The sequence below is a fragment of the Rhipicephalus microplus genome, chromosome 2 (assembly GCF_043290135.1).
Source record: "Rhipicephalus microplus isolate Deutch F79 chromosome 2, USDA_Rmic, whole genome shotgun sequence".
Taxonomy (NCBI): Eukaryota; Metazoa; Arthropoda; class Arachnida; order Ixodida; family Ixodidae; genus Rhipicephalus; species Rhipicephalus microplus.
The window spans coordinates 289200178-289221614 of record NC_134701.1 but is presented as its reverse complement, the minus strand read 5'-3'; the positions used below and the strand labels follow the sequence as shown (position 1 = coordinate 289221614).

General features: G+C 43.7%; 1 protein-coding gene across 5 annotated transcripts in view; it reads left to right on the top strand.

The window, feature by feature from the left end:
• The window catches only part of LOC119177839 (uncharacterized), a 355504-nt gene that overhangs the window by 106485 nt on the left and 227582 nt on the right, over positions 1–21437 (top strand). The window lies entirely within an intron of this gene.

The window sequence follows — 21437 nt, the reverse complement described above, 5'->3', positions numbered from 1 at the left end:
ACTAGAGCACTCTATCTCAGGTATACATTTCTCCTTCTGCTGGGATGAATTTTTTTTTTTGATATTCACAAAATGGCATTCCATATATTTTTCAATAATAATATTTCTTAGCAATATTGTTTACTTGTAAGTAAGTGACCAGGCCACAATGAAAGCTGGAAAGTGAACACAAGAATGAAAGTAAATATTTGAGATGCAAGGGCAACGACAATATTCTTACACTGTGGCAACATCTTATGCTGAATATCTCCTTGCATTGGGGCAGCCCAAAGCGGCCTACTGTGCTAATCAAATGTGATGTGCTGCACGTGTGCGAGTCATTTATCGCTCTATGCATGATTACTTAGTGACACCAACAGACGTGGTAGATGCAGGGATCCCTAGCTGTAGCGTAGTGATGATAACCTGTGTAGAAATGTGCTTGGGATCGCGCATCCTTTCGTAAAAAGCTTCTGTTTTTAAGAGCCAGTACTGGTCAGGGATACCGCGAAAAACATTCGAATATAGATATCGAAATATGTCTTCTGGAAGTCTAAAATACAGATACAATTTGTCAACTACGTAATGGGATGTTGTAAAGATAGTTTAACAAAAGGAAAAAAATAAAGTATGTCAGAATACAAATTCAGGAAGGCTGGTACAGGAACGCAAATATTTAAAATTCTTATTTATGTAGATACTCACGTTCCGCAAATGCAGTTCAACGTAATAATGGGAATAATGTTGCAGTGGAATAAAAATGCAAAAAAAATTTATCACTCAAATCACTAATTCAGAAAAAGTATACCTTTATTTGCACACACCAAATAGCTTTGCTTAGGTTTTTGCGTTAATAACACTTAAGTAGCATCAGCTTCTCAAAAAAGCTGTCTTCTAGACAGCGCTGGTAAGCCGTCAACACAAGACTCGTGAAATAGCAAAATGCGTCTACTATTATTCGCAAGCACAAGTTACTAGTAAATACCGAAGTTCCACCCGAAAAAAAAATGCAGTCCGCCACCGGCATTGAGACGGATCTACGTTCATCAGCACCGCCTCCTTGATTTCACCGTCAGTGGCGTCCGGCGCTGCTCAATTCTGGCAAAAAATATAACTATATATCTGTTTATATCGCTATACATTTGACACATTATAAAATTATTCCACTGTTGACATACAAATCCTTTTTTCAAATGTATCTTGACACCGAAATACAGATACTCAAAACTTTCTATAAGACACCATCAGGATACTCTTGTTTTGCGCTACTATTCAGCTCTGATCAGACTTAACGAGAAGTGAAGATAAAGCTCTAAAGGCTTTTTTTCGTACGTAGTTTGGCAAAATAAAAATGGAGAGATGTCATTATGCTTGGTAGGCACGCACAATGCCGATGTGACAGTCGAAGGCCTTCATGTGATAAAAAAGTACTTGGCTGCTCGAGATTGCCTTTGAATTTATGAAATGTGAAGCATTTCATAGCAAACTTCAACGACTTTGGGCGTATCTATCTATCTATCTATCTATCTATCTATCTATCTATCTATCTATCTATCTATCTATCTATCTATCTATCTATCTATCTATCTATCTATCTATCTATCTATCTATCTATCTATCTATCTATCTATCTATCTATCTATCTATCTATCTATCTATCTATCTATCTATCTATCTATCTATCTATCTATCTATCTATCTATCTATCTATCTATCTATCTATCTATCTATCTATCTATCTATCTATCTATCTATCTATCTATCTATCTATCTATCTATCTATCTATCTATCTATCTATCTATCTATCTATCTATCTATCTATCTATCTATCTATCTATCTATCTATCTATCTATCTATCTATCTATCTATCTATCTATTTATCTATTTATCTATCTATTTATCTATTTATTTATCTATCTATTTATCTATCTATCTATCTATCTATCTATCTATTTATCTATTTATCTATCTATCTATTTATTTATCTATTTATCTATCTATTTATCTATTTATCTATCTATCTATCTATTTATTTATCTATCTATCTATCTATCTATCTATCTATCTATGTATTTATTTATCTATTTATCTATCTATCTATTTATCTATCTATCTATTTATCTATCTATCTATCTATTTCTCTCTCTCTCTCTCTCTCTCTCTCTCTCTATATATATATATATATATATATATATATATATATATATATATATATATATATATATATTTATTTATCTATCTGTCTATCTATCTGTCTGTCTGTCTGTTTAGCCACTTACGACTTTTAGCTCCCCTGGTTGTTTCGACAATGGTATCGATACCAAAACTGGTATGGCATAGCATGACTGTATGGCGAGCATAAGTGACTAGTCACAACATCCCGCAGGGCGCGGGTTCGAGTTCCGGCTGCGGCGGCAACATTTCCGATGGAGGCGGAAATGTTGTAGGCCCGTGTGCTCAGATTTGGGTGCACGTTAAAGTACCCCAGGTGGTCTAAATTTCCGGAGTCCTCCACTACGGCGTCTCTCATAATCATATAGTGGTTTTGGGACGTTAAACCTCACATATCAATCAATCAACTAGTCACAACATGAAAAATCATGACATGCATGTCATGATTTGCATGTCATGGTCTTGCTGCGCTTGCGGTGATTCCCCGCCGCGGTGGTCTAGTGGCTAAGGTACTCGGCTGCTGACCCGCAGGTCGCGGGTTCGTATCCCGGCTGCGGTGGCTGCATTTCCGATGGAGGCGGAAATGTTGTAGGCCCGTGTGCTCAGATTTGGGTGCACGTTAAAGAACCCCAGGTGGTCGAAATTTCCGGAGCCCTCCACTACGGCATCTCTCATAATCATATGGTGGTTTTGGAACGTTAAACCCTACAAATCAATCATCATCAGCGCTTGCGGTGGTTTTGTTCGCATGTTCAAAGTTGATAATCATAATATGCGTCTAATGTAAAACACGACTACAGGCTACGCTCAAAGCGCGCTCGCGGCCGTTTCGCTAGCTTCATATATACCAAATTCGGTATTACGTGACATGAATAGACGACGTATGTAAATGACACGTCGAAGCATGATAATCATAGAATCGGCCAGTTTTTTAACGTTCAACTTGCTTCTAGTCGGCCCATTAAGTTTCTTTATCGAGGCCCATCGAAGACTACTCTCCAGTATGCAAATGTCTTCTCTGCTTTGTGTGACAGTCGTTATGCATCCTAGAAAACTAAGATGTCGTGGACAGATGATAATTGTCTTCTACGTGCCGTATAAAATGTTTTAGCTGCGAGTAGGCGTAGACAGGAATACCACATAGTAAAAAAAAAGTTATGTTCAACAAATCCTTTAGCTCTTTGCTAAGTTAAGAGACAGGAGACAGACAACGTCACGTCACGGAAATAGAATAAGCTGGTCGACTAGAAAATTCAATTCAGCTTCTTCGGCTTAAAACAGATAATGAAGAAACGTTTCGTCAACGACGATGGTGATGACACAGAAATAGATTGTTTCGCAGCTGCAGATGTCGTAAGCCGTAATTTTATGCGAAAGCTACTGAGCTCTGGTTCCCGCCACGCGACACCACAAGCGAAACTTGTTCGCGAAGATCCAGGCATGCCGAATAGGCGAATAGAATATATCTTTGCAAAAATAAAGCCACCTGCTACTTCAAGAGATTGACGGAGATGTATGTCGGCAGCTATATAGAGTAATTTAAATGTATTCTCACAAGAATTTAAAATATGTTCTCACAGTGTGCTGACACAATGTTGCGATGTGCAGGGGTTATCATATCATTACGATTACGTATGCCTCGGCCTTATTGAAGTTGTGCCTTAAACTTATCTTACAATATAACTGGTTTAAGACAACGATGTCATTGGTGACGGCACTGTCGGTATTAGCCCAGAGCGGGTGGCGTCGAGTATGGGTGCTAGGCGATCGGATGTCGTTAGAAATGAGGCTAAGTAGCCCTACATTTCACACAAGGATTTGCATGCGTCGTGGTACAAATGCATCAGTGGTACTATACCTTGAATTGATGAGTGCTGGAAGCGAAAATCAGCGCAACTTGCACAAAGTCGCGCAAGGCTGCGTCACAGCAGAACTGGTGCACGAGAAACACAAGAAGTTAAAAAAATAGTGATGAGAGTGTGCCGTTTCATGATGATGACAATTTTTTACGCCACATGGCAAATTGTACTTTCTACGATCTACATGGCTGATTTTGATTTTCTCGGTATACATATACTGTCTTTTTCTCCTTTTTGTTTTTGTTTTTACATTTCTTCAATTTATACTTTATGATCTCTCTCTTTCCCTGTCGGAGGTCTTTCGCGTTCGGTATTTCTGTTTATCTCACATTCTTCCTTTTTTTCTGTTCTTTTTAACACGAAAGTGTTCTATGCTGGGGTTCCTGAAGACTGCAGTGACATGTCTAAACATAAAAGTCGAGCGCAAAAAAAAAAAAAAGCGGAGTGCAAAAGCTTGAACTTGTTTCCATCACAGAAATGACACAAAACAAGTACACGATCAGGCGACGAAGGAAAATATCTGTCAATGGGCGTCGATCTTATGATCGTTTAGCCCACGACTACAGATTGCGGGCGCACTTACCACTGCGCCGCAGTCGAACAGTTTAGAGGCTTCACAAAGTCATGTTTCGTATCTCGAACTTTCCTTTCGCAGAGATCTTTGTCGGTGGGGTGGTGTCGCACTGTGGGAACGTAAAGTTAATAATTGCATCATGATCTTGGCCTTCCTAATTAGCTTATACAACCTGTCTTTGCTAAGCGTCCGTTCCAGAACCTTGCTCCGTCCTATTCGGTGCGTTTCTAATACAAGTGCAATTTCGTCAATGCCTTAATACACCACGAGATGAAGACGTTAGCGCATGTGTCAGCTTACCCAGCACCTCTTTAAATAGAGGGAGCGTTGGCTTACCTCATAGTGTCCACCTCTGTAGAAAAATGCATCCAACCTTACCAAAAATAGCTCTGCGAGGCCGCCTGCCTCGCTAGAAGCTAACACCGTGTTCTCCGCATGCACTCGCCACGAGAAAAATTGCGGCGGAGTTACAATGGTGACATGACGAGCGTTGCGTTTTCCTCTAGTCTTTATTCAAATTAAAAGAGACAGGGCGTGCAAACACGTACAAAAGAAGGAAGTCTGGACACCACAAAGCCTAGTCCTCTAACCTCTTGCCATAGTGTTCAGTAACTATTCCGCGGGATGATGACCTTAGCTCCCGTTCTGCGTCCATTCAGCGACGCTGTTCTGGCTTTCACTACACCTTTTCTGGTTGAAGTCTTATACCTTTAACTACTACAGTCACAGTCGCAAGTGGACATGGAGGAGCCCTAATGGCGAAAATAAGAACGAAATAGACTTTATAATGAGTGAACACCCTGGAATCGTTAAGGATGTGGAAGTGATTGGCAAGGTACGATGCAGTGACCATAGAATGGTACGGTCTCGAATTCGCCTAGACTTGAAGAAGGAACGGCAGAAACTGATACGCAAGAAGCCAATCAATCAGCTAGCACTGAGAGGGAAAGTACAGGAATTCAGAGTGTCGCTGCAGAACAGGTACTCGGCTCTTAGTGAGGAAACCAACCTTAGCGTAGATACAATGAATGATAATCTGACGAGTATCATTACGGAGTGTGCAGTGGAAGTTGGAGGCCGGGTAGTTAGACAGGACACTGGCAAGCTTTCCCGAGAAACGAAGAACCTAATTAAGAAGCGTCAAATCATGAAAGTGTCAAGTACAACAGACAAAATAGAACTGGCAGAGCTTTCGAAGTTGATTAATAGACGTAAGGTATGCGATGTAAGAAGGTATAACATGGAGAGAATTGAACACGCTCTGAAAAACGGAGGAAGTGTCAAAGCATTGAAGAGGAAACTTGGGATAGGCAAAAGTCGGATGTATGCACTAAGGGACAAAGAAGGCAAAATAGCTACCAATATGGATAGGATAGTTAAAATAGCGGAGGAGTTTTACAGAGATCTGTACAGTAGCCGAGACAACCACGACCTTAATACTATAAGAACTAGCAGTAACCCAGATTACACCCCACCAGTAATGATAGAAGAAGTCAGAAAAGCTTTGGAGGGCATGCAAAGGGGCAAAGCTGCTGGTGAGGATCAGGTAACATCAGATTTGCTGAAAGATGGAGGACAGATTGTGTTTGAAAAACTAGCCACCCTGTTTACGAGGTGTCTCCTGACGGGAAGAGTACCAGAGTCTTGGAAGAACGCTAACATCATCTTAATACATAAGAAAGGAGATGACAAGGACTTGAAGAATTACAGGCCGATCAGCTTGCTCTCTGTAGTATACAAGCTATTTACAAAGGTAATTGCTAACAGAGTAAAGAAAACATTAGAATTCAATCAACCAAAGGAACAAGCAGGATTTCGAACAGGCTACTCAACAATTGACCACATTCATACTATCAATCAGGTAATAGAGAAATGCTCAGAGTATAACCAACCACTATACATAGCCTTCATAGATTACGAGAAGGCGTTTGATTCAGTAGAAATATCAGCCGTCATGCAAACACTGCGGAATCAGGGCGTAGATGAAGTATATATAAACATTCTGGAAGAAATCTACAGGGGATCAACTGCTACCATAGTGCTTCATAAAGAAAGCAACAGAATACCAATCAAGAAGGGTGTAAGGCAGGGGGATACAATTTCCCCAATGCTATTTACCGCTTGCTTACAGGAGGTTTTCAGAAGCCTAGAATGGGAGCAGTTAGGGATAAGAGTCAATGGAGAATACCTTAGTAACCTGCGCTTCGCCGATGACATTGCATTGCTGAGTAACTAGGGGGACGAATTGCAACTCATGATTACGGAGTTAGACAAGGAGAGCAGAAAGGTGGGTCTTAAAATTAATCTGCAGAAAACGAAAGTAATGTACAACAACCTCGGCAAGGAGCAGCGCTTCGAAATAGGTAATAGTGCACTTGAAGTTGTAAAAGACTATGTCTACTTAGGGCAGGTAATAACCGCAGAGCCGAACCATGAGATTGAAGTAACTAGAAGAATAAGAATGGGGTGGAGCACATTCGGCAAGCACTCTCAAATTATGACAGGTAGATTGCCACTATCCCTCAAGAGGAAGGTATATAACAGCTGTATCTTGCCGGTACTTAGCTACGGAGCAGAAACCTGGAGACTTACAAAGAGGGTTCAGCTTAAATTGAGGACGACGCAGCGAGCAATGGAAAGAAAAATGGTAGGTGTAACCTTAAGAGACAAGAAGAGAGCAGAGTGGATTAGGGAACAAACGGGGGTCAAGGATATCATAGCTGAAATCAAGATGAAGAAATGGACATGGGCAGGGCATGTAGCGCGTAGACAGGATAACCGCTGGTCATTAAGGGTAACTGACTGGATTCCCAGAGAAGGGAAGCGGGTTAGGGGGAGACAGAAGGTTAGGTGGGCAGATGAGATTAAGAAGTTTGCGGGTATAAATTGGCAGCAGCAAGCACAGGACCGGGTTAACTGGCGGAACATGGGAGAGGCCTTTGTCCTGCAGTGGACGTAGTCAGGCTGATGATGATGATGATGATGACTACAGTCACCACAATGGCATGTTTCACCATGAATCATGGAGATGTACCGACATGCGCCAGCATGGGTGCATCCACATTAAGCGGACCCCGCCACGCTGGTATAGAGTGGTAATGGCGCTCAACTGCTAATACGAAGGTTGCGGGGTTGAATCCCGGCTGCCACTGTTGCATTTTAGATGGAGGAGAAAATGCAGTAGGCCCGTGTGCTTAGATTTGGGTGGATGTTAAAGAACCCCAGGTGGTTGAAATTTCCGGAGCCCTCACTACAGCGTCTCTTTTCCAGTGGTTTTGGGATGTTAAACCGCACGTTAAGTGGTGTGGTATATAGCTGCCAAACACCAATAGACTTCGTGCAAGCTCTCTTACATCAATGTACAGTAAGCATTTACTATTTCGGTAAGCACACGTCTCACTTTCGCGTTATGCCGATTCCTATGAAGGAGGAATCAACCATGTTTTAAATGCGAAGCATTTCTTGGTGAACTTCGGTGACTTTGAGCGTATCTATCCATCTAGCCGCCTATGACTTTTAGCTCTCCTGGCCGGTGGATGTTTTTCTGCTTAACCTCCCTGCCTTCTCCCCTTTTTGTTGCTTTCTCCTGGCCGTTTCGATAATGGTATCGATACCAGACTTGGTATGACATAACAAGACTGTATGAAGAACATATTTGACTAGTCATAACATGAAAATCATGACATCCATGTCATGAGTGTCATGGTTTTGAAGCTCTTGCGGTGGTTTCGTTCTCATGGCATGTTTCAAAACTGGTATGATATGGCATGATTGCACGGCGAACACACCTAACATGAAAATCATGACATGCGTGTCATGTGAATACATGACTACATGCCACCCTCATGATGCGCTCGCGGCCGTTTCGCTAGAGTGACGTATACCAAATTTGGTATTACAGTGAATGGATGACGAATATATGTGACTGGTGCAAACATGATAATCATGAGATGCGTGCAATGTAACAACATGACTACATGCCACGTTCATGATGCGCTGTCGGCCGTTTCGCTAGCTTCACATGTACCAAACCCGGTATTACACGACGCGAATAGACGACAAAAGTAAGTGACACATCCAAACATGATAATGACGACATGCGTGTCATGTTACAACAGGACTACATGCCACACTCATGATGTGCTCACGGCCTTTTCGCTAGCTTCACATATGCCAAATTTGGTGTTACGTGACGCCAATGGATGGCGAAGGTATGTGACTGGGGCAAACATGATTATCATGAGATACGTGTCATGTTAGAACATGACTACATGCGACAGGCAAGGCGCCAATACATTTCGATGTGACGCGGTGCACGTGCTCACCGGCGTTCATTTCATCGCGCCACGCCGTCTTTGCCACGCCTGGCGCCGGTCCTGCCACATACTCGTAGGCGCTCGGCGCGTTGCATTGCTTTGACGCATGCACGTTTGAGCGCGTCCTGCGTCCCTCCATCACGAAAAGAGGGAGACGCAGTGTTGTCTGAGTAACAGATCGGCGCGAAATGCAGCATGTCGCATTTCGTGCCGGTTGCCGTCGGGCTGCGCCGACGGACACTGGTCGTACCTGGCGTCAAACTATAGAGTACTGTGTTTTGCTAGCGTAGCATCGCTTTGCCCAGCGTGCGCGCTCGTCAACGCTACATTGTAGTATATTGGGCTCGGCATGATGCACTCGTTGCCGTTTTGCTAGCTCCACATATACCAACTTTGGTGTTGCGTGACGTCAATGGATGACGATAGTATGATTGGTGCAAACATGATAATCCTGACACGCGTGTCATGTAAGAACATGACAACATACCATGCTCTCGCGGCCGTTTCGCTAGCTCCACATATACTAAATTTGGTATCACGTGACGTGCATAGATGACAAAGGTAAACGACACAACCAAACATTGATTGATTGATATGTGGGGTTTAACGTCCCAAAACCATGATATGATTATGATAGACGTCGTCGTGAAGCGATCCGGAAATTTCGAGCATGTTGGGTTCTTTAACGTGCACCCAAATCTGAGCACAAGGGCCTACAACATTTCCGCCTCCATCGGAAATGCAGCCGCCACAGCCGGGACTCGATCCCGCGACCTGCGGGTCAGCAGCCGAGTACCTTAGCCACTAGACCACCGCGGCGGTGTAACATACCACGATCATAGCGTGCTCGCAGCCGTTTCGCTAGCTCCACATATAGTAAATTTGGTATCACGTGATGTGAATAGATGACGAAGGTAAGATACACTTCCAAACATGATAATCGTGACACGGAAGTCATGTACGGCATCATTTACCTCCACCGCGTAACATTCTGCTGAATTTAAAGTGACATATAAACCTTTCTCATTCGTGCTTCGCATATCATCGATTCTCGCTGTACGTGGGATCTGCCAATTTTTTTTCTCTCTCTTTTTTTCTTTCCATCTCTCTCTCTCTGCTCTATAAAGCTTGCTGGTGGACGAGTAGAATCATATTTAGAAGCAAACAATGTTTGCGCACAGACTACACGAGGGCATGCGTAGTTTTTCCGTGTCTTCCGTGTCTGCGTGTATATAGTTTGTGCGCAAACATCTTTTGCTTCTCTGCAATCGTTCGTTCGCCTATCAAGTTATTGCATTTCTCGCCGGACTATCAGCGCACGTTTTCCGGTCGCCAAGCAGAAGAGGAAGGCGTTAAATAAAGGAATGATTGTGCCGGTTGATGGTGATGATAGTTTGACATTTTCGACAAACGGCCGACCTTGCAGTTCTGCTGCGAATTTCCGCCGAGTATAGGCTATCGGGATGAGAAAGTGTTTTTGATGCCTTGGTAGTTACTGGAAGCTGGGGGCTGGACTTCTATAAATAAAGTGGCAGTTTACAATTTACGAGTTAAGGGCAGAGCACAAATAAGATCTTGCCACTGTGACTACGCCATAGGCGGCAGGGTTGTTGTTGGGGGAGTACAAGAGCCAAGGCTTGGATGAGGACACCTGAATATCACGTTTGTAATAAACATCCATCTTAAATTCATCGATATCAGATGACGGGAATCATATGTATGACTCAATGAATACTTCGTAGGCTGCTCTTAGTGGGAAATCGTTTATCTGTGCTACTCACGATCAGCACCTCGCACCACTGCCAAAGATACAGCGTTTACGCAAGCAATGTCCTGGCTCAGCAGTTCATAGTTGAAGACGCAATTCTCTGATCACGTGCAGTGTTTGGATCGTTGGTTTGTTCACTATATGCTAAGTCACACCGATACCTAATGCGTTTTTTGTGCTTTGGGTTACGTCTTTCGACTTTAGTTATATCTCGTCCTGCACCGGCAGCAGCCTTTGAATACGTAGCAACATTACAATGTCCTTACATACGCGACCGCATGCATTCACTCCAGTTTGTACTTACCTCTTGTTCAATGCTCTGACGGCAAAAAATATGGGTACAAATCAGCCTTTTTGTTGTGTCACCTTGCTTTGAGGGTAAATCAAGACACGTCTCGATGTTATTATTAAAATTGCTTGTTCATTTTGAAGCTGCTAGCCCTGTGCATACTGAAGTCATGCCGAGCCGTAATTGCGTATTGCCGTATATGGTTTGATTTCTAGTTGAATTTGACCACTCGCCTAAAAGTCACGCTGTGAATTCATTGCACCGTTGGTTTACTAGTCAAACCTGTTCGTATCAAGCACTGGTACCTCGAATAAACCTTAGTAATGCCACACAAGTGCCTTTATGTTTTACGCTACCGGCCCATTGCACGCGTATATACCGCCTGTCGCAAAGCACGGCAGAATGTGTAGGGGCATTTTGGATATTCAGGTGCTGTTTGCGCAAGGCACGTGCAATAGGCCGGCAGCATGAAAAATAAACAAAAAAACTCGTGTGACAATATCGAACTGTTTTTGAGCACAGCTGTGCTTTATTGTCAACGCAGTGGCGCTGAGTAAAGAAAATGGCCGCGTATCAGCGTGTTTCGCTGCAAAGGTCGTCGAAAGCTGGTGATGTCTTTTTCGTGCATATCGTGGCATTTTCAGCGCAGCGTAAGAAAGACTAGGGTCCTTATAGTTACGTATTTTCTATTAAAGAAACACACTACGGAATAGTTGCGTATTGATGTTGCGCCTCACATATGCGTCATATTTGCTTTATGATGGACACAAGTGTGAACGCCGCTGCCTGTTCAATATGGCTGGGCATTCAGAAAGTGCTTAAACTTCGGCCGGGTGGCTGAATTGTGGGACAGACAGACCAACTTTCTGTGCTCAAGTTTTCAAAGAGAGACTATCATATGCAATATATCCGGAACTATTCATACATCCAAAATCAGGCAGTGCGAAACGCACCAAGAAGTTGGCCTTTCAGCACTAGAAGACGGCTTTCTATAGCGGATTGTGGCTTTCTCGCATGTACTTTGGAGTGTGGGTGGTGTGATTAGGAAGATGCCGCGTGGAACAATTAGATTTTTTTTTAGTTTTGTGGCGCACAGGTCACCGCCCCGCTCCAGATGAATGCTTATAGCATCCATTCATCCATGAATTGCCAGTTTTCATCACGTGCTTTCTCTGACTGCTTGTCGTCGCGGCCTTCGTTCGCAGTCGCCATTAGCTTGTCTTCGATGCACCCTTTGTTATAGTGATGGCGGCCATGAATCGGAAGGAGCTTATGTTCTGCGCAGTGCCGACGATAACGAACACACACAAGTACAGGAAAGTCGGCCGTAGCCGCTGTGTACAGCGTCCCAAGATGCGCGATATAAAAAAACGAAATGGACGTTACACCATTAGGGCCAACGTAGACCAGAGGCTTCCGGTGCCTTACGAGTACGCGCAGTGGCGTATGAAGATCTGGATGCGTCATTCATGCACATGCCGTATTCTAACTAATCTAACTTGCCCCTGCGCATAATGTGCTACCCCAACTACAACCTGCAGAAAATAATAAAAGAAGAAAAATCTCGCTTGCTGGTATGAAGCTGCTTTCTTTTCATTATTGTGAAGTGTTAGCACGCTTGCGTGCCATAATATGGAAAATTAAAAAGAAACTATGTCGAATGCTTGGATATATCCAACTGACTTCTGATCTTTTAGCAAATGATATATGTGCGGGCTAGACTTTATACTGTTGTGCTTCTGTAGGTGAGTATAAAGAGACGTTGGCAAGCGCAAACGTTAACGAATGGCGATGTTTTGCGGGTGAACGTACTTGAATGTCCAGAGTGGTGGTTAGGCGGTCTTGTTATTGGTAGTTGCACGTAGTTTTTCAAACAGTGCCAAAACGGTGCAGTGAGAATACACCACACAACACACAACTTGCGTGGTTTTCCTCGGTTTCCCGTTTCTTCGCTGTTTGAAAGACCACGTGTTCTGAAAAGAATTGAGTTTCCCAAAATGAACTAGAGAAGGCTCTGGTACTGTGATCTTTCAGCCACAATGGGAAGGATGGGTAGCACACAAATTTGCCAAACCTTCGTGCATACGGTCTTCAAACGCACTTGTGGGTTTGTTGATTGTTGTTTCGGTTTTCTATTAAATGAAAGAATGGGCTGTAGTCAACCTCCTGAGCCGATTAGAAGTGGTAAGCATTCTAAAAAGGCCAAAGTGGTAACACGTAACTACTGAACTTTTGCTGAACTTCGTCTTACGACAAAGAGAATTCAGGCCCCAAGAAGCCAAATGGAGCCGCAAGAATGAAGAGTAGGGATTATTGTGTACTACCCATATTTCTCCCACTGGCCGAAGCGCCTTGCTTTGCAGCTTCCATAGACACCGGTACCAGAGTTCCCTCTGGGAAGTATTGTAGGGAACTTTACCCTGAGGAGAACCTTCGTATTCCCACTCCTGGCTGCAAGGAAATGTTGAGAAATAGTATAGACAAAGTCTCATTCTGACGCTCTCGTAAACGTAACCCATGGCTAGAGCAATAAAAAATTTGTGGCATAAACGCCCGAGGGGATCTTGGGGAGACGCTGTAGAGATGGCGTGACGCGGAGATCATGAATGTAGTTCTGGCACTTGGACAATTCGGCAAAAAAAAAGTGTTGAGGTAGTGTAAATCTGGGCGATTTTATTATTAAAAGGACCGACTGTTGGACTGGTTGGTCATCATGAAAAATAACGCAATGAGACGTAGAAAAAGAAGAACAAAGCTACAAGACAACTGAACTTTCATCGGGAAATGCGAATATATACGGGAAACAAAACGTTCTGTGGGTGCCGAACCCAAAACCTCCAATGTGCATATTCAGATATACTGTATCTGCCTTCTTTAACGCAAGAGATGAATTAGCCTCACAGTTATCACCAACTTTTAAAATTTAGGAAGATTCAGTGAGCTCCCGTGCTGCCTCGTTTCTATGACACTGCTTTTTCGGTAGTTTTCTTCGTCTTGTCGCTGTTTACTCCTCATTAGTGGCAACGTGAGCGCAGATTAATATCACAAAACATTTGGGTACTTTGTGGAAATGTGCACGACATATTACATAGGTTGATTGCCGTGTTGATATTCTCGATAGCGTAGCATTAGGTTACGCTTGTACCAGATCCGGTTACGCTTGCGTACCAGATCTAAGCGAACTGCCACGTCTGGTGAGACATATCTCGTGACTACTGGCTCATATGGAGTCTCTACGTTGAGGTTTCATGCTGGATAAGCTTTTTAAACACTCGTTCATGCTCTCTTTTGATGTTCAACTTTCAAGGCATTCAATGTGAACCTCTTCAGGTTTTTGTGACTGGAGTTGTCTGTCTTGCTGAATAAGTCACACTAATCAGACCTAGCAATACCTGGTAAAATGGGCTAGTTGGTATGTGTCGATATTTATGGAAAAGACTCAGTGATAATGAATTCGGACGACTTAGGAGCACTTCTGAATCTAGAAGTTTATTTATCGTGGAGGTCTGTTTATAAACGTTTTGTTTTAGAAAAGCCCTATTTACGCAGTCGTATTCACTTTTGAGCCGTGGCTTCGCTGAACACCAGCCAACACAAACCTTGCAGACACATATACTATAGCGCCTAGAATATACTGGCTATAGTGTGCCGTTCGCGGGCTCTTTTCAACGGAAAAGCCTTGGTACAGATTTAGATGAGTGTTCACGTTGGCCGCGAGCGGCACTGCTCAGCGGGTGGGTGTAAGGTCCCTAGATGAAACAACTTGTTTTAATAGGGATCTTAGGTGGGTGCTGACCACGTGCGTCGTCTGCTTCGCACAGCCGATTTGCCGGGGTTGCGTGTATTTCTCTGTTAGAATCAGCAGACCCCGCTATGGGTCCTTGCTGCGCCGCCGTCAGAAGCAATAAGGCAGCTGTCGAAGAGAGAGAGAGAAAAACGAGAAATAAGGAAGGCAGGGAGGTTAACCAGATGCTAGTATCCGGTATGCTACCCTACACAGGGGTTGGGGAATAGGGGGTTGAAAGAGAAAGGGAGAGTAAAAAATAATAAGAGAAAAACACCGACACACACGCACACACAAAATCAGTCCACTCAGAGGCGTTCCGACAGGCCAGTAGTTCGTAAGAAGCCCAGTAGCGCTTGCACGGCTTTCTTCTGTGACGATGAGTCATGACGATGGCGCAGAGTTTTCAGTGTTATTACCGGGTTGTGTGTTTGTTGTTCGCGTCGTCAAAGGGTGGTGGGTGGTTGTCGTGCTTCCGTACCTGTCACAACGGGAACTATGAGGTCAATGATAGAATGTCGAAGTCAAAGCGATCGAAGGAAAGGACCTGCTTCGTACCGTTCTGTACAACTGGTTACCGTACGAACAAACAACAATTATCATAAATCAAGGCCCAAGTAGATGAAGCACGTCTCGCGGATTGAGACAGAAAGATAATGAGGGCGGACAGTAGACTGACACCAACTGCGGTGGTTTGTGAGAAACGCTTTGATGAGGGTTTTATCGAGCGCGCGTTCACCGTCCCCGTGAACGGTGTTGTCAACAAGATCTCCCGCGACAAACCGCGCCTCAAACCTGATGCGGTGTCCACCATATTCCCTGAATATCCTCAGCACCTTGTTGTGAAATCGCCAACAAAACGATAAACAAGAATGTTTCGCTTTCAGCATGTAGACATTTCAGCAAAGCGCCGCCGCAGTGCCAAGTCGATTGCCTCGGAAGTGATCTTTGTCATTAAATAATCTTGTATTCAGGATAATTCTTCTGAGCCTTAAGAGTGCGCCACACCCCATGGATTAGAAACAAAAAGCGTGCAAAACATTGTAGCTTGATCGGCACCCACAATGCACCAATCGACACCCATTCTGAGACCTCAATATTTATGCCATTTGGCTGAAAGTGCCGTCTCTGCCAGCAGGAACGGTAACGTACTGTGAAAGTGCAGCGAATAATTTTTCTACCCTGTTAATAGAGAAAATGGTATACTCTGAAAAGCCTTTGCTCGAATGGCAATCAGTAGTCGCAATGGTATATCTCAGAGGATGAACAAAATCAAAGCAAATCCTCACACGTAGTGATGCGGCTGAAGCCCTCATCAAAGAAGTTTCAATACGTGACAGCTCTTTGTAGCTATTGTGGCTTAAAGCCAGTTTCATCGAAACACAACTTATTTAGAAGCATGTCTTTTTTCTGAAAAATGTTTCTTGACAGTGCGCATGCAGTCAGACGGAAAGTCTTGCGTTTTTTGCAAGCACGAGAGAGTTCTGATTCAAAACTAGACCTGAAAGAGAAAGAAAATGGCAAAAAAAGTGCAAGAGGTGATGCCGAAAAGAAGAACTATAAGAAAATCTGTCGCAATTTGATGAGTATCAAGAAGAGACTCGCGAACGCAAAAAATTAGGTGTCTCGTATGAAAGTGCAAAATGAGACACGAAGAGGCATTCGGAAGTAAGACCTTCCTCTAAACCAACTCGCTGTCAAGAGCTGCTTCGTTGCCGCACGACGTGTCACACAAATGCATGCAGTACAACGATGAGTGAATTGTAGAATGCATCATGGTGAAGATCCGAAGCCCGACGTTGTATGTACATCTCCACAAAGGAGCCATCATCGCACAGCCTGGGAAAACTTGTCTGCGAAGGTGCGTACCTGCAGAGTTTCGACAGTGGCTTTGGCCTCAGTACTAATATATTTAATGGTATATGTGCTGACATAAGCTAAAGAGAAGCTAGTGCGAGTGCGGAAACTATTCGAGGCAGGTCATGTAGCATTAAAGGCACGCCGCGGCTGTACACCGTGAGTAGGAGACATTACCAGCTTTCGCTTTATAAAATTTACTGACGTCATGTATGGAGGCACTCTTGTGTTTCATTAAAATAAATCGGCTTACGGTTGCTTCACCAAACAAAAAATATTTCGCTTCTATCATCAAAACGGGCAGCAGCTTCCTTGCCGATGCTTTGGAAACACGGTAAGCTATTAGAAGCGGGCGGCTCCATGGCACCCTACCACGCTGCAGTGCTCCCAGCGGCAACCACCGGGATTGGCCCAATCTAATGCCACCTCGAAGGCGGCGGACGGCACACTAGCCAGTATGTTTTAGGCACTATAGATATACCATCATCCCCATGCAGCGCTCGCTCCTCCCTTAAGAAATTCGCATAGATGTACTAAAGTGCTTATTTGGGCCGGTTGGTACATGGTCAATACCCCAATATATACACCCCTGTACGAAATAAATTTTGGTTGTAAGTCAGCGCCTCGTCCGTCTCTTCTCTGTCCTGTGTCCTGTGTTACGCGCTGTTTTTTCACTTCGCATAGATGGTGGTGCCACATTTCCCTCTAGGTATGTTTGTGAGAAACTCACATGTATGGTCGAGCCGCTTCATGATGATGATAATTTGATTTCCAGGACACACGAATAATTTAAACTTTAACAGCTGTGCTGCAATTGAGAACCAGTTTAAAGAGCGAAGCGCTGAAAGAATAAAAAAAGTCAGTTTTGCCGCATGGGCGAAGCAATGAATGTGACGGCAATTACTTGGAATGTTAGAACGGCAGGCGCGTGAGCTGTACGTCGCGCATATAATGACGCCTTGCCGGGCCCCATGCCTCCACACCAAACCACAATATAGCTTTCACTTACCATCAATTTCATCAGACCTCTGTATTCTATTCAACAAATTTCTAAGTAGATGCGGCAGCTTTTTTTGAATGTCCATGTCTACACGGAAACATGATATCGCCATGCCGCGAGCTATAACGCTGAAGTGCTCGAAACGAACAGTTTCGATCGTTGTCACGTTCACTACCCTTCAACATATCATGTTTAATATCGCTATAAGTCTTCCAAGCAGGACGCAATGGCTTCGTGGTAAGTCTGATCTTTTTTGTAAGGTCATGCATGTGTACTTGCTGATAACGTGCGGATGCAATGTGCAGAAAGGCCCGGTTAGACATTTTGTCACGCATGAGTGGAGGTAACCACAAAGAATTGATATGTCTGAGGACAGATTTTTTTGAAAGCAGGGGAAATCTCTAAGAGCATTTTTTCTTGACCTCACTTATTAGACATTTCGAGAGTAAGTCTGTCAGCTGCCTCGTGACCCGTTATACCTGCATATTACAAAATTCATTCGAACGTTATATTAAGCCCTTCACTGTGCAGCTTTTTTTAGAATATACATGGATATTTTTGTTCATTTATCTACCACGGTATATCAGACGTTACGGTATTCGGCTGCTGACAAAAAAAAAATCATCGGTTTGATTTCGGCCGCACATTTCGCTGGAGACGAAATCGAATAGAGGCCTTTGTACTGTGCGATGCTCATGCGCGTCAAAGAACACCAGATGCGTGGCCGAAATTTGCGGAACTCTCCACTACGGCGTGCCTTATAATCACGCCATTATGCTGGGACGTAAAATTTCAGATCATCACACTTGTTTAACACCGAGTCTTGCAATAGTAGCTGCAGAACGGGCTTGTTTTCTGACAGGAGCACAGCTTGTTGCTCCCTACAATGCTTCAGTTCCTACAAGGCTGCTTCAGTTGCGACGCTTTCACGTACTGTCGACGAAACGACGCAGTCGAGTTCTGTGAAAGTACATAAAGATATATTGTTCTTTCATTCAGCATGGCTGCTTTCGCCTAAAACACAAAATACAAGGTGACACTTGAAGCATGAACCCGGAAGTCACGTGGCCGTTAGTCCACTTTTCACGATCTCAATTTCGCTATTTCAACAAACATGTAGTATAGTATATCTATAAGCACCAGTTTGTCTAGGAGGAAGCTCTTTGGAATATCCTATCGACACTCTACTTCTATAGCCTAGCCAAGAGAGACTTCCCAAACAGGTTCTCTGATCGTCGACTCCATAGCCTGACAGTTTGTGAAAGAGTTTCGCGGCAACGCGTCGCGTCGTGCGAAAGACACAAGCATGAATTCGTTCTAACTATCAGTGCTGGATGTGTTGCAATGGCTTTTTCTTTGTGAGACGCGCAGTTTGCAAGTCTAATTCTATAGGCGTATTCTCGGCCAGCAGTGTTATAACACATCCTAAATATTTTTGTTCTCAAGCTTTAATACGGTTGTTTCGAACTCAGAAACTCTACCTTCAGATGATATGTGACCTTACCTTCAGGGAAGCGAGGCTCCGACGCATTTTGTTTGCTTGAGCCTGTCCCGTGGTCATTGATGAATTCATAGGCTAGAGAAAACAAAATAAGTGTGCGATGATTTTATATGCAGGGTGTATACTCCGACGTGCGGTGAACTTCTGAGAAAGCCAGCAGATGCTGTGCAGTCAAGCTAGCGAGTATGTTTTCAGGAGCGTATTTATCACAACTTATCCCTCGCGGAATGCCTTCTAAATGTAAAAGCTGCGCTGGCAGATCTTATGTTTGGAATTGGCGCGGTCAGTGCACACGCCTTGGGGCAGCTGGATGCCTGAAGTATCGTTTCGGCAAACCTGACAGTCGCAGTGATAGTGCAACAAGCTGCTACTCGAAAGCGAATACAACGGACACTGAGAGCGTCCATGTGATGGCTCGCACACTATAGCGGAATCTCATTTTGTGGGAGAACCTACGCTAGCTTCTTCACAGTTGGGACGATAAATATTCGCCAGAACAGAAAATTCGATCCCCATGCGAGGACTCTTTTCAAACAGCATAAATGTTCCACGAATTCTCTATTTTGAATTTTAATGTGAACTATACCTTGAAATGCATAGGGGATGTGAGCAACGAACTTGCACTGTGCGAAAATCAACTGGTATATTTCGCGGCTTCTTCGTGAAATCATTATATTTGTTTCTTTTTGGAAAATCTGCCTCTTAGTCTTTGTCTTGTGGTATAAGAACTAGCGAGAAACGCATCCGTTCAAGTTAACCATACACGTCCTATAGCTGGGCACGAATTCCGTAGCTGCTGAAATCAACAGCGTAAATTTATTATATGCGTGATGGCCGCTACACAATTCTACATTCATAAAAATATAGTATTCTGAAGCTCTTCCTTCTTAATTTACTGCAATTATCGCCTTGGGGCACACCGGGAAAGTTTTGCTCTGCTGTTGTACTTTCAACATCTTTCAGGGCACTGATTTATTTAAAGCATGCATAACGCGTAGGCGGTGGTGCAATATGACCTTCTCTAAGTTTTACATCCAAATATGGGCGCCTATGCAATCTCAGCACAGTTTATTCGACGTAGGACATACCGAACTTCAAGTACACATTTACATATACATGTAAATGCATATGCATATGTAAACATAATATACATGGCGATGGTTAGGAAGGCCTCTTAAATGAAGCGTTCTTTGTGGTGGCCCAATGAACAGACGCTGCCGCGTGAGGTTTTGTTAATGCGATTAGCACTCGAAATCTACTCTACCCACTGCGGATTACAAGTAAATCCGTCTTTAGCTATACGGTGCACTCTTACACTTTTTCCGCGGCAGTCGTAGTAAACTTGATGCATTGACTGCTGTACAAATAAAGTTCTAAGTGCGGTGCACTTAAGGGGGCTAGGCTGTCATAGTCTGTCGTATGCGGGGTTCGTATGCTGTCACCGTCACTTGGAATAATGCAGACAAGGTGACATAGAGCATAGCCAGCTTTGATGATGATGTTAAGTGTGGACATTGCTACTGTGACTTGGGAGACAATACAACTCAAACCACGTGTGAAAAAGTGAAAAAAAGGAGAAAGCGAGAAACAGAGAGGCAAAAATAAAGGAAAACTGTGACCATTTGTCGCAAAATGGTCGTCGCAGCTCGGCAACATTCGTTTGCGCGCAAGAGCTTCAGAAACGAGGCTAGGGAGAGGTGCTAGAAACGCCGTGGCAACAAATCAACACATGGCAGATGTATTCACAAGAACTCATTACGAATGAGAAGCATAAGCACACAGTTAACTGTGCAGAAGTGTCAGAGAAAACAAAATTATGAATCATTGAGCGCCGAAGTCAAGATAACTAGCTTAACTGTGGCTACGCACCCCGCAGCGGTGGTCTAGTGGTGATGGTGCTCTAACACTGATTCGCGGGTACGGGATCATATCCCGGCCCCGACAGCCGCATTTTCGATGGAGGCGAAAATGTTTCAGGGCCGTTCACTTAAATTTAGGTGCACGTCGAAAAAGCCCAAGTGATTGAAACTTCCGGAGCCTCCGCTACGACGCCTTTCATAACCACATCGTAGTGTTGGGACATTAAACGCCAATAAATAGTATAAGTAACTGTGGCTATCCATGCGTCACGCTTATTTCCTTAAAGGCGAAACGAAAACTATACGCTAACACTCACGGCGGGTCCACGATTTTGTACAGGGCTTCTAAAATCTCGTGTTCCAATGTAGTTTTTTTCTTACCTAATGTTTTCCAATAAAGTCTATTTCGTTCTTATTTTTGCCATTAGGGCTCCTCCATGTCCACTTGCGGGTTCCTCGTTTTCGGTAGAAGGTATT